Below are 10,000 nucleotides of genomic sequence, written 5' to 3'. Positions count from 1 at the left end.
TTATTGATCAATCCATGTTCCAATCTACTTCTAACATTGTAACTGTTTCACATGAAAGCCTTTGTTGTTGTTGCCGTTGTTTTGTTGTTGCTATCATTATTGTTTTTTTTTTGTCGTTATTGTTGTTTGTAATATACTTGATTTGTACCATTTTTTTTTGTTTCAGTTAGCAGTTATTGTTGCTGCTGCTACTGTTGTTGTTGCTGATGCAATTGTTTTTAATGTTGTTATTATTGTTGTTTCTATTGCTGTTTTTGTGGTTGATGTTGCTGCAGCTGCTGCTATTGCTATTGTTGTTGCTGGTGTTTATCTTCACTGTTGCTCTTTTTCAGATATTTGTTGCTGCCCAATGTTCTTCTATTGTTCTCAATGTTTATACAGATGCTACTGGCTGTTTAGCCTCAGGTCTGACTGAGCAGACACATGACCAAAACTATTCCAGCTGTAACCAACCTGTCTTATTTCATGGCATACTGAACCAGGACCACATTATTCAATGTGTCCTTTTTAAGATGGTAGTCTGAGAGAAATTTGGTTGCTATTTCTAGTGTGTTGATTGAATGTGTACTGGTTTCCTTGCCTGGTTTACACAATCATTAATGTTGGTGTTGTTTCTGACATACTTGTTACTTTTATGATTATTTAAACCTAGGTCAGAAACTCTGATCAAGTGGTCCTATGATCAAAGACATTCCAGCCACGACCATGCCAACTTTTAAGAAGAAACATGGATTAAAAGTGAGTTAAAGTGTTAAAAGTGAGTTGAAGTGTTAAAAGTAAGTTGAGCCTCCAGTTATACCTATTTTGTCTTTCTGTCGGGCATTGCATATCTTAGATAACATTACCCAACATATCCTTCATTGTTTTTAAAGACAAAATGGTTGAGGACTGTTTAACTGCTATTTCTAGCAACCTTGTTTCATGCATAATGTAATTCTTATTTGTTGTTTAGTCCCAAGTCAGACCTGACAAACCAGACAAATGAACAAACAAGTTCCAACCAAGACTATCCCATATTTTATTCTGACATAGTATATCTAGGAATACATTATCTCATATAACCTTCTTTTTAAGAATATTATACAAGGGAGATTTGCTTGCTATTTCTAGCAGTTGAGCAACCATCTAGAAATTTCCTCATTCACTCATTTTTTTTTTTTCCAAAGTTGTGGTAGTTGTTGATATTATAACTACTGCATATGCTGTATAGCCCCAACACAGCTATGACTGAGCAATATAATCATGACCACCCACTCTCCATTTCTTTTATATGTCTGGAGTTATGTTCTAAAGATAGTGAATTACAATCTGAAATCCAGCTGTCATTTCTAGGAGTTTGAGAGACTATACAGACGATCATTCATTGGGAATCTCTTGTCAGTGATTTTGTTAGTGTCTTTATTGTTGTTGTTGACACAGTTAAATGTTGAGATTTTTGCTCTTTATCCTGCCAAGGTTGTTTCTGCTCTTGTAGTCATGGTAACAATTCAGTTTTTTTTCCTATTATTATTGATCACAATACTGTCATTGCTGCTATTTTCAGTGCATCTTTTGTTGTTGTAGCTATTGTTTAACATTAGATAAGAATCTCATCTGGTTGAATTGATAAAATCTCAGACTGCCAATCAAAGGGTCAATGCTTGATGTCCTTTAAGTAGCTCTCTGCTGTGCCCTTGGTCAAACAAAGCTTTTAACTTTCATTTACTCAAGGTTCCCAATTGTTGGTTAACATAATGGAAAAGGTACAACCTACTGCTTTAATTAGTATGAGAGTGAACATAATTGATTTCTAAATTTGGTATAAGGCAACATATTTTGATGGGAGGGTACAATTGATTAAACCAACAACTGACTGGTACCTTATTTTATCAGCCTAGAAAGTTGACCTTGGCAAAATTTGAACTCAGAACGCAGAAACAGATGTAACTGAAAACTACACGATGCTGTCATGTTTCCAGCATTCCACCAGCCCAAACATCCTTCCTCGTCTTTTACTTGTTTCAGTTGCAAAACTGAAACCATGCTGGGGCATTGCCTTGAAGAACTTTAATCAAACAAATCAAACCCAGTATTTATTTTTGAAGTCCGATACTAATCCCATCAGTTTCTTTTGTTGAACTGCTAAGTTATAGAGGTGTAAACAAACTAACACTGGTTGTCAAGTGGTGGAGGAGGGGACAAACACAAACACACACATATAAAATGGGTTTCTATACAGTTCCATCATGAAGCATTGATTGGCAACTGGCTTGAAGACACTTGTCCAAGGTGCCACACAGTGGGACTGAACATGAAGCCATATGATTGCAAAGCAAGCTTCCCAACCACATGGCCATACAACAAATGTTATATTAACTTACAGCCAAAAGTTTAAGCTTTCACATGGATGAGTAGACAACATCAAGAAGAAGTCTCAGGTTACAGCCTTTAATCATCTTGATTGATGTTCTTTAGCCACAGGTCAACATAAATTGAGCAAGACTATGATGAAACAAGTCCCAACAATAATCGTGTAGTCTTAAATTTATTGAGTGATAATACAACTAGGATTACATTGTCCAATGTGTCCTTTCTATACTTTTCTTTTTCAAGATGACAGAGTGTGATTTGAAGGAAATTAAGAAGCTATTTCTAACAGATTAGATAAGCAGCCATATAGAAGCTGCCTTCTGGAGAGTCACAGCAGTAGATGCAGGATTTGGCTTTGATTATGAGCCACAAATGACTAGCTAGTGGACATGAATATATCTCTTAGCTCTTAGATCCTCCAGTGTAGTCAGCACAATGGGAAATGAGCTTTCTCCAGACATCCTGCTTGCTTGTCTTCCTCCTGACACCATTTGGGCCAACTCCCATCGTTATTACATTGTTTTGGTATGGACTGTGCCATGTCTTCCTTGGTCTTCTTGATTTTTTTCCTCATCCTGGTACTTTGTAATATTTGGTTTTGTTACGTTTACACCAATTTATACATAAATCAAATTGGCTTTCTGTCATCTGAGGTCAGCAACATATGTACCAAAGTCTTGGGGTTGATATAATTGTCTGAAAACACATAAAAGCAGTCTCGAGCATGGCCATAGTTCAATAAAAGAATATATGAGGTTGCATGTTTTTGTAGATACACTCACAAACAATCATACATAAATGTAAAGACGTCCATATTTTTAAAGTAAAACTGTAAAATTGTTCATCTGGCTTTCTCTCTCTCCCCTTTCTTTCTCCCTCTCTCTCTCCCTCTCCCTTCCTCTCTATCTCTAAGTCACTGTCTATTTATCCATTCAGTCAAGCATTTATTTATAAAATTATTAAGTAGGCACTTTGGAATAATAATCAAAAAGGAAGAAAAATTTACCAAAAGATTTGGTTAATAGATTATTTCTTAACTATTTCACCTCTGGCTTTAGTCAGAAAATAGTTTGATAAAGCCACTGTTGTCTGATTGGGTGTGCAAACGAATGAAAAATATAAAGAGAATATCCAAAATCCAAAACAAACTATAAATTTAATAAAAATAAAAGTAAAAGTTTACTTGTTACTTAATTTTAGTTCATGTATGGAGTTATCTATTATGTGCAATAAAATATAATATTTTTAAAAATGTATCTTTAATGGGCTTTAAAAATGTTTACTTTTATTTCAGGAATGGGAAAAAGCAGGAAAAAGAAAAAAAAAACAAGCCTCTCAAATTTTATTTTTATTTTTTAATATTCTTAACAGACAATGTTATTGAAAAAAAAAAAAAAAAGTGGAAAGGAAAAAAAGAGAACTGTTTCTATTTTTGTGTTTTTATATTGATTACAAACCATTGGTTCAAGACCATAAATTTGTAGGAAAGGTGTGTGTGTATTCCATCGATTGTAGTACATTATTAATGTCTAGCACATTGGCCCTTATCAGAAGAAATGCAATAACATATAGGCTTGAACTCAAAATGTAAAGGGAAACAATTAAGAACCAATGAGGGATCTTCTGTACCAGTCATGGGCAACATGTGGCCCATGGGACCTTCTGAATGGCATACCTAATGTAAAAATTACTTCCAACTTTTTTTACTGGTGTAGCCCACTTGATGATGAGCCATGTCTGATGTGGCCCACTTCTTGGAAAAGTTTGCCCATGCCTGTTTTATGCTATCAATCAATATACTAGAAATAACAGCCAAATCTCTCCCATTTGATACCCTAAAGGAGATCACATTGCAATTAGAATAATGCATGATAAGGCAGCTCAGTTTGATTGAAAAATTATTTGATGAACTTACTTGATTAATCGTTGAGTCAATCAGTTTATTTGACAGAGCCTTTGTTTTGCCATTTATGACCTCACCAATAACATACCCTCATTATTGCAGATCTGGACACATTAATTAGTTAACCAGTTGACTAGCAATAATAAATAGAAAAATTGAACCAGGGCATGTTTTTCATTAGCAAAATGATCCTCCCAAGACACAACACACACATATACAGAGAGAGAGAGAGAGAGAGAGAGAGGAGAGAGAGAGAGAGAGAGAAAGAGAGAGAGAGAAGCATAATTTCTCAGATTGAAAACCCTTCAGAAGATACTAAAGAGCCATGAATTTCTTGCATTATTAAAACTAGAGGTGAAGTGGTAAACAGTTTGTCAAATGTTACACAAAATTTAAAGGCTCCGAGAAAATTCTGAAGAGCTCTCAACTCCCAAAATATAGGGTATATAATCTGTTGATTATATATCACCCTTAACTATTACTACTCTGAATATATTTTATAATAATGGTTGCACATTTTGGCACAGAGCCAGTAATTTTAGGGGAAGGGAAGTTGATTACATCGATCCTGTGGTCAACAGGTACTTTATATTATCAAGCGTGAAAGGATGAAAGGCAAAGTCAATCACAACAGCACTTGAACTCAGAGAATAAAAAGCCAAAAATATATTTTATTATAATGGCAGATTTTAACACACACACACACACACCACACACACACACACACTACATAGGTGCATGTATGATTTGGGTGGCTTATTATTAAGGGAAGAACTACACAATTTATATAGTAATTCCTAATATGTTGTACATGGTGCATACAATCAATTTATTCTCACACTCTCTCTATTACAGATAGGCGTTTATACTGGAGCTGTATGCATTCCCTCCCACTATCTATCTATCTATCTGTGTGTGTATGTGTGTATGTGTGTGTTTGTGTGTGTGTATATATATATATATATATATATATATATGTATATAGTTATGATATATTCCATTAGGAACGTGGCAGAGTACAGTGTAAAGCTGTTCTACCCTTAGAATTACCTAATATTATCTGATAGCATTATTGTGAACTATATTTGGGCATTTGTCATGTGTAAATATAAAATTGAAGAAACTGGAATCAATAAGGAGTACACATATGTGTGTGTGTGTGTGGTGTGTGTGTGTGTGTGTGTGTGTGCGTGTGTGTGTGTGTGTGTGTGTGCGTGTGTGTGTGTGTGGGTGCACACACATGTATCGATTTCTAATTTTGGCTGAAGGCCAACAATTTCAGTCAGTGGATAAGTCAATTACATTGACCCCAAACTCAACTACACAACTGGTACTTATTTCATTGGCCCAAAAAGGACGAAAGGCAAAGTTGACCTCAGTGGAATATGAACTCAGAATGTGAAGAAATGCCACCAGGCATTTTGTCTGGCATGCTAACGATTCTGCCAGTTCACTTTATATATCATAACTGTTTGGCATTCACTTTTCCCATGCTAGCATGGTTCAGATGGGATTTGTTGAAACAGATTTTCTATAACTGGATGCTCTTGCTGTCACTAACCCTCACCTGTTTCCAAGTAAGTTAATATCCCCTCATCAATGGATCTCAACAGAAGATTGGAAATGATGGCCACTGCAAGTATGATGATGACACTCATAGCTATCACATTACGTCAATACAAAAAGAGACACACAACAGGCTTCTTTCAGTTTCCATCTTCCAAACCGACTTTGTTTAACCTGAAGCTATAGTAGAAGACACTTGCCCAAGGTATTGCATAGTGGGACTGAATCTGAAACCAAATAGTTGGCAAGTGAACTTCTTAACCATGCAGCCATGTCTGCCTGCTATCTATAATAAATGTGAATATATGCAAGTGTTAGAAAATGACACATTGTTGAAATTGAAAAATAGTACAACACCTAGAATGTTTGTCAAGCCAAAATCTATCCAATGAATTATATCAGAAGCAACAAAAATGGATGAAATTCTGAAAACAATATAATAATTTGCCTATAGTAATCACTACTTATAGTAGAGAAATCCAACACCAACATTACTGTCAAATATGCTACCTCAAAGATAGAATGTTTACTCTACTATATACACATACATACGTGTGTGTATATGTGTGTGTGTGTGGTTGTGTGTGTGTGTGTGTGTGTGTGTGTATGACAATCATCTTCATTCATATCCAGAAAAATGATGAAGTGCAGCTAAGATTTAAATATAATTCTTAACACTTAAAAGTGTGAATATATGTATGCTTGCTAATATTTGCATGCACACACACACAGGTAGATAGATAGGTAAATAGATATAGTTATTTAATCAATATATATTGATGAAAATCTTGCTGGGATACAATAATTTTCTTACTTGACTTTTCCATTACATTGTTTGCATATATATTGATAGCTGTAACTAGTATTTTATTTTTGTGCATGTATTCCCATGTGTGTCTGTGTGTGTTTTCACATCAGTGTTTATCTGTGTTTGCTGATCAAGTGGAAATATTACTTTGTTTGGAAATAGTTGAGGGTTAGTGACAGGAAGGGCTTCTGGACACAAAAAAGTAGCCTCGACAAATTTTGTCTGACCCGTTCAATGGTGGAAAATGGCTGCTAAAATGCTGATTACAATGTATGTGCATGCATGTATGTGCGTGTACACATACACACATATTTACATAGAAAAATGACTGAATGGTCGAGATATTTGCTTTGCAAACATATGGTCTCATGTTCAATCTCAACCATCTCTTAGCATCTTGAGCAAGTGTCTTTACCTTAGACCTACATTAACTCAGTCATTGAAATTGGGTAGACAGAAACCACACAGAAGCCTGCTGCATGCACTGTACCTAGAATTCAAAGGTTCAGCCATAATGTCACACATAATTGTGTTTGAGAATTACATTAAGGGTACATGGGTCTGTGGAATACACTTTGCATGGACAATTCAAAGTGTAGGTTGTTCAGTTGAACAAACAACACGATGTTTATAGATTGGAACCTATGTGAGAGGTATGATGATGATGGTCATCATCATCATCATCATCATCATCATATTATCTACTTTTCCATGCTTGTATGGCTCAGAGGAGATTTGGTGAGGTGGATTTTCTATAGCTGGATGCCCTTCCTGTCATCAACCTTCATCTATTTCCAAACAAAGAAATATTTACCCATAGCTAGACATGTTTTACACAAAAGACTGGAAACAAATAATGTTGCTTGTTCAATGGTGATGCTTATTTAAAAGTATCACATGATGCCAAGAGAAGGATACACACACACACACATCTGATGGGCTTCTTTCAGCTTCTGTCTACCAAATCCACAAAGCTTTTGGTTTTCCCAGGACAACAACAGAAGAAACTTGCCCAATGTGCCATGCAATATAACTGATCATGAGACACACAGTTGAGCAGCAAGCTTCTTAACCACATAGCCACACCTATGTGTGTGTGTGTGTGTGTGTGTGTGTGTGTGTTTGGTGGAGTGCATTACCTGTTTCAACAATACCCTTTTGTTCTTGAGGGTGCCTTCATAAAAATTCCTTTTGTTGCAAACATTGAAACCAACACCCTGTTTCTCTTTCTCTTTAGACATTAACCTCAGATGCTCCAGCAGGGGCATCAGCCACATTAATCTCACTGCTGTGGAAAGGTTTGCAAGGTTTTAGGCACTGCCTTATCATCTCAGGCTAAATTATTTAAAAAAAATAAACACACACACATACTTATATACATCTTGAACAATATATATATATATTTATTCACACACACACACACACACACACACACACACACACACACACACACATATATATATATAGATACACAAATACATATACAGATGTTTATATATTAACATATATGTAATAGAAAAACGCACACACACACATGCACACACATATATAGATAGATATAGATATAATGATGATATATGTGCATACATGCACACACATCCACCCACACACAAGCATACTTATATACATCTGGAACAATATGCATATTTATACACATACAAATATTAAAGTATTGTTTGCTTCAATATATTTTCTCTCTCTCTGCTTCACTGTAAGCTTGAAAAGATGCCTATGAGATCAAACCTTAAAAACAAGGAAATAAACCAAATGATTACAGCTTCTAACATTGTTCAACACACACACACACATGTATATATATACACACACACGCATACACACACACACACACACACACATATATATATATATGTGTGTGTGTGTGTGTGTTTCGAATGATAACTAAAGCAATTATGTAAAACAACATTAAACAGTCTATATTCATTAAAAAGGAAAAAAATTGAAAATCAAAAATATAACAAGAAATCCATTGATGGGAATCAAACCACACATCTGCTGTTTGATTTATGCTCACCATCCTTATCACCACAACCATCAGTATTGCCAGCAGTGTTATCAACAACATAAACCCTCTCTCTCCCCTCCCACCATTACTACCTACCTCACTGTTGTCATCACCACCACTGCTATCGCAACTGATAAAAAATTCAAAGTGTCTGCTCAACATTCTTCATATCCCAAATTCCAGCCAAATGAGCTAAGTTCCAATCAGTCACTCGGCCTACAAGAAATAACAGCCAAATTCCACTACACTTGCATCCCATTGTCTTTAACCATTTAGCATTTACCATATTCTGTCAAAAGTAATGCTAATGTATTCCATATTCATCATCATCATCATCCTTGTTTAACATCCATTTTCTATGCTGGCATGGGTTGAGCAGTTTGACAAGAGTTGACCAGCTGAACAGCTGTTCAGGCTCCCTGTCTGCTTTGGCATGATTTCTATACTCTTCTGAATGCCAACCGCTTTACAGAGTGTACTGGGTGCTTTTACGCAGTACTGGCATGGGTGCTTTTTATGTGGCACCAATACTTATGAGCCCATGAGATTAGGGATGCTCAGCTGGAGAGGGTTGCAAGAGACAAGACTATATGCAAGGACAACCACACATTTACTTGGCTTGACATATCTTTCCAAGCACAACGAACCATCAAGAGTCTTGGTCTTCTGTCATCCCCTCTGTGAGTTCCCATGTCTGTAGATCCTTTCTCATCACTTCATCCCACGTCTTCTTGGGTCTACCTCTTCCACATGTTCACTCAGTAATTAGAGATTGGCACCTCTTGATGCAACTGTCTTCATTCATATGCATTACATGGCCATACCAGTGCAGTCTTTTCCATTGCACACTACATCCGATGCTATGTATACCCAGTTTTTCTGTCAAATCACTTGTTTTGAATTAATCATGAATTACCTTTTAGCTTTAAGATTTTTATGAGGTAACTGTTATCTTTAGAATCATATTATAGGGTTATTGTGAGACACCAGATCTAGCTACTTTGTGCATAAAATGGGTAGAATATTTTGACTGGATATGGCCAGTTTAAATGCTAAAAGGTTAAATAAATAGAATGGATATTGTGCTTCTCTGTTGCCCTGTATCTCAGAAAATGCTGGACTATGGTTGAGTAACCAGTTTTCATTTAATTATGAACCAATAAAAGAAGCATCTGTTACACATTGGGCTTGATTCAGTTTTACGACATCCATCTGGATTCTCATCACTCTGAGAGTAGTAAAATAAGTACCAGTTATATACTGGGAATATTTGAATGATTGTACATGCCCATTCTTAAATACACGTTGCTTGAACTGCTTCCTTCTGAAGATAGGTCTTTGCACCCAAAAT

The 10,000-nt window shown here is 35.8% G+C and overlaps 1 protein-coding gene and 1 long non-coding RNA gene across 2 annotated transcripts in view; one reads left to right on the top strand and one right to left on the bottom strand.

Moving 5' to 3' along the window:
- LOC118763164 overlaps positions 1 to 3,685 on the top strand; it is a 92,043-nt gene extending 88,358 nt beyond the window's left edge. Inside the window, exons 2-3 of the long non-coding RNA XR_004998927.1 lie at positions 333 to 738; positions 3,644 to 3,685. This is a non-coding gene — a long non-coding RNA (uncharacterized LOC118763164). The remainder of the gene's footprint in view (positions 1 to 332; positions 739 to 3,643) is intronic.
- LOC115211044 overlaps positions 1 to 10,000 on the bottom strand; it is a 469,379-nt gene that overhangs the window by 137,955 nt on the left and 321,424 nt on the right. The window lies entirely within an intron of this gene.

The sequence above is a fragment of the Octopus sinensis genome, linkage group LG1, assembly GCF_006345805.1.
Source record: "Octopus sinensis linkage group LG1, ASM634580v1, whole genome shotgun sequence".
NCBI classification, from domain to species: Eukaryota; Metazoa; Mollusca; class Cephalopoda; order Octopoda; family Octopodidae; genus Octopus; species Octopus sinensis.
Note: the sequence above shows the minus strand (reverse complement) of the source record. Positions and strands in the feature narration are given on the sequence as shown.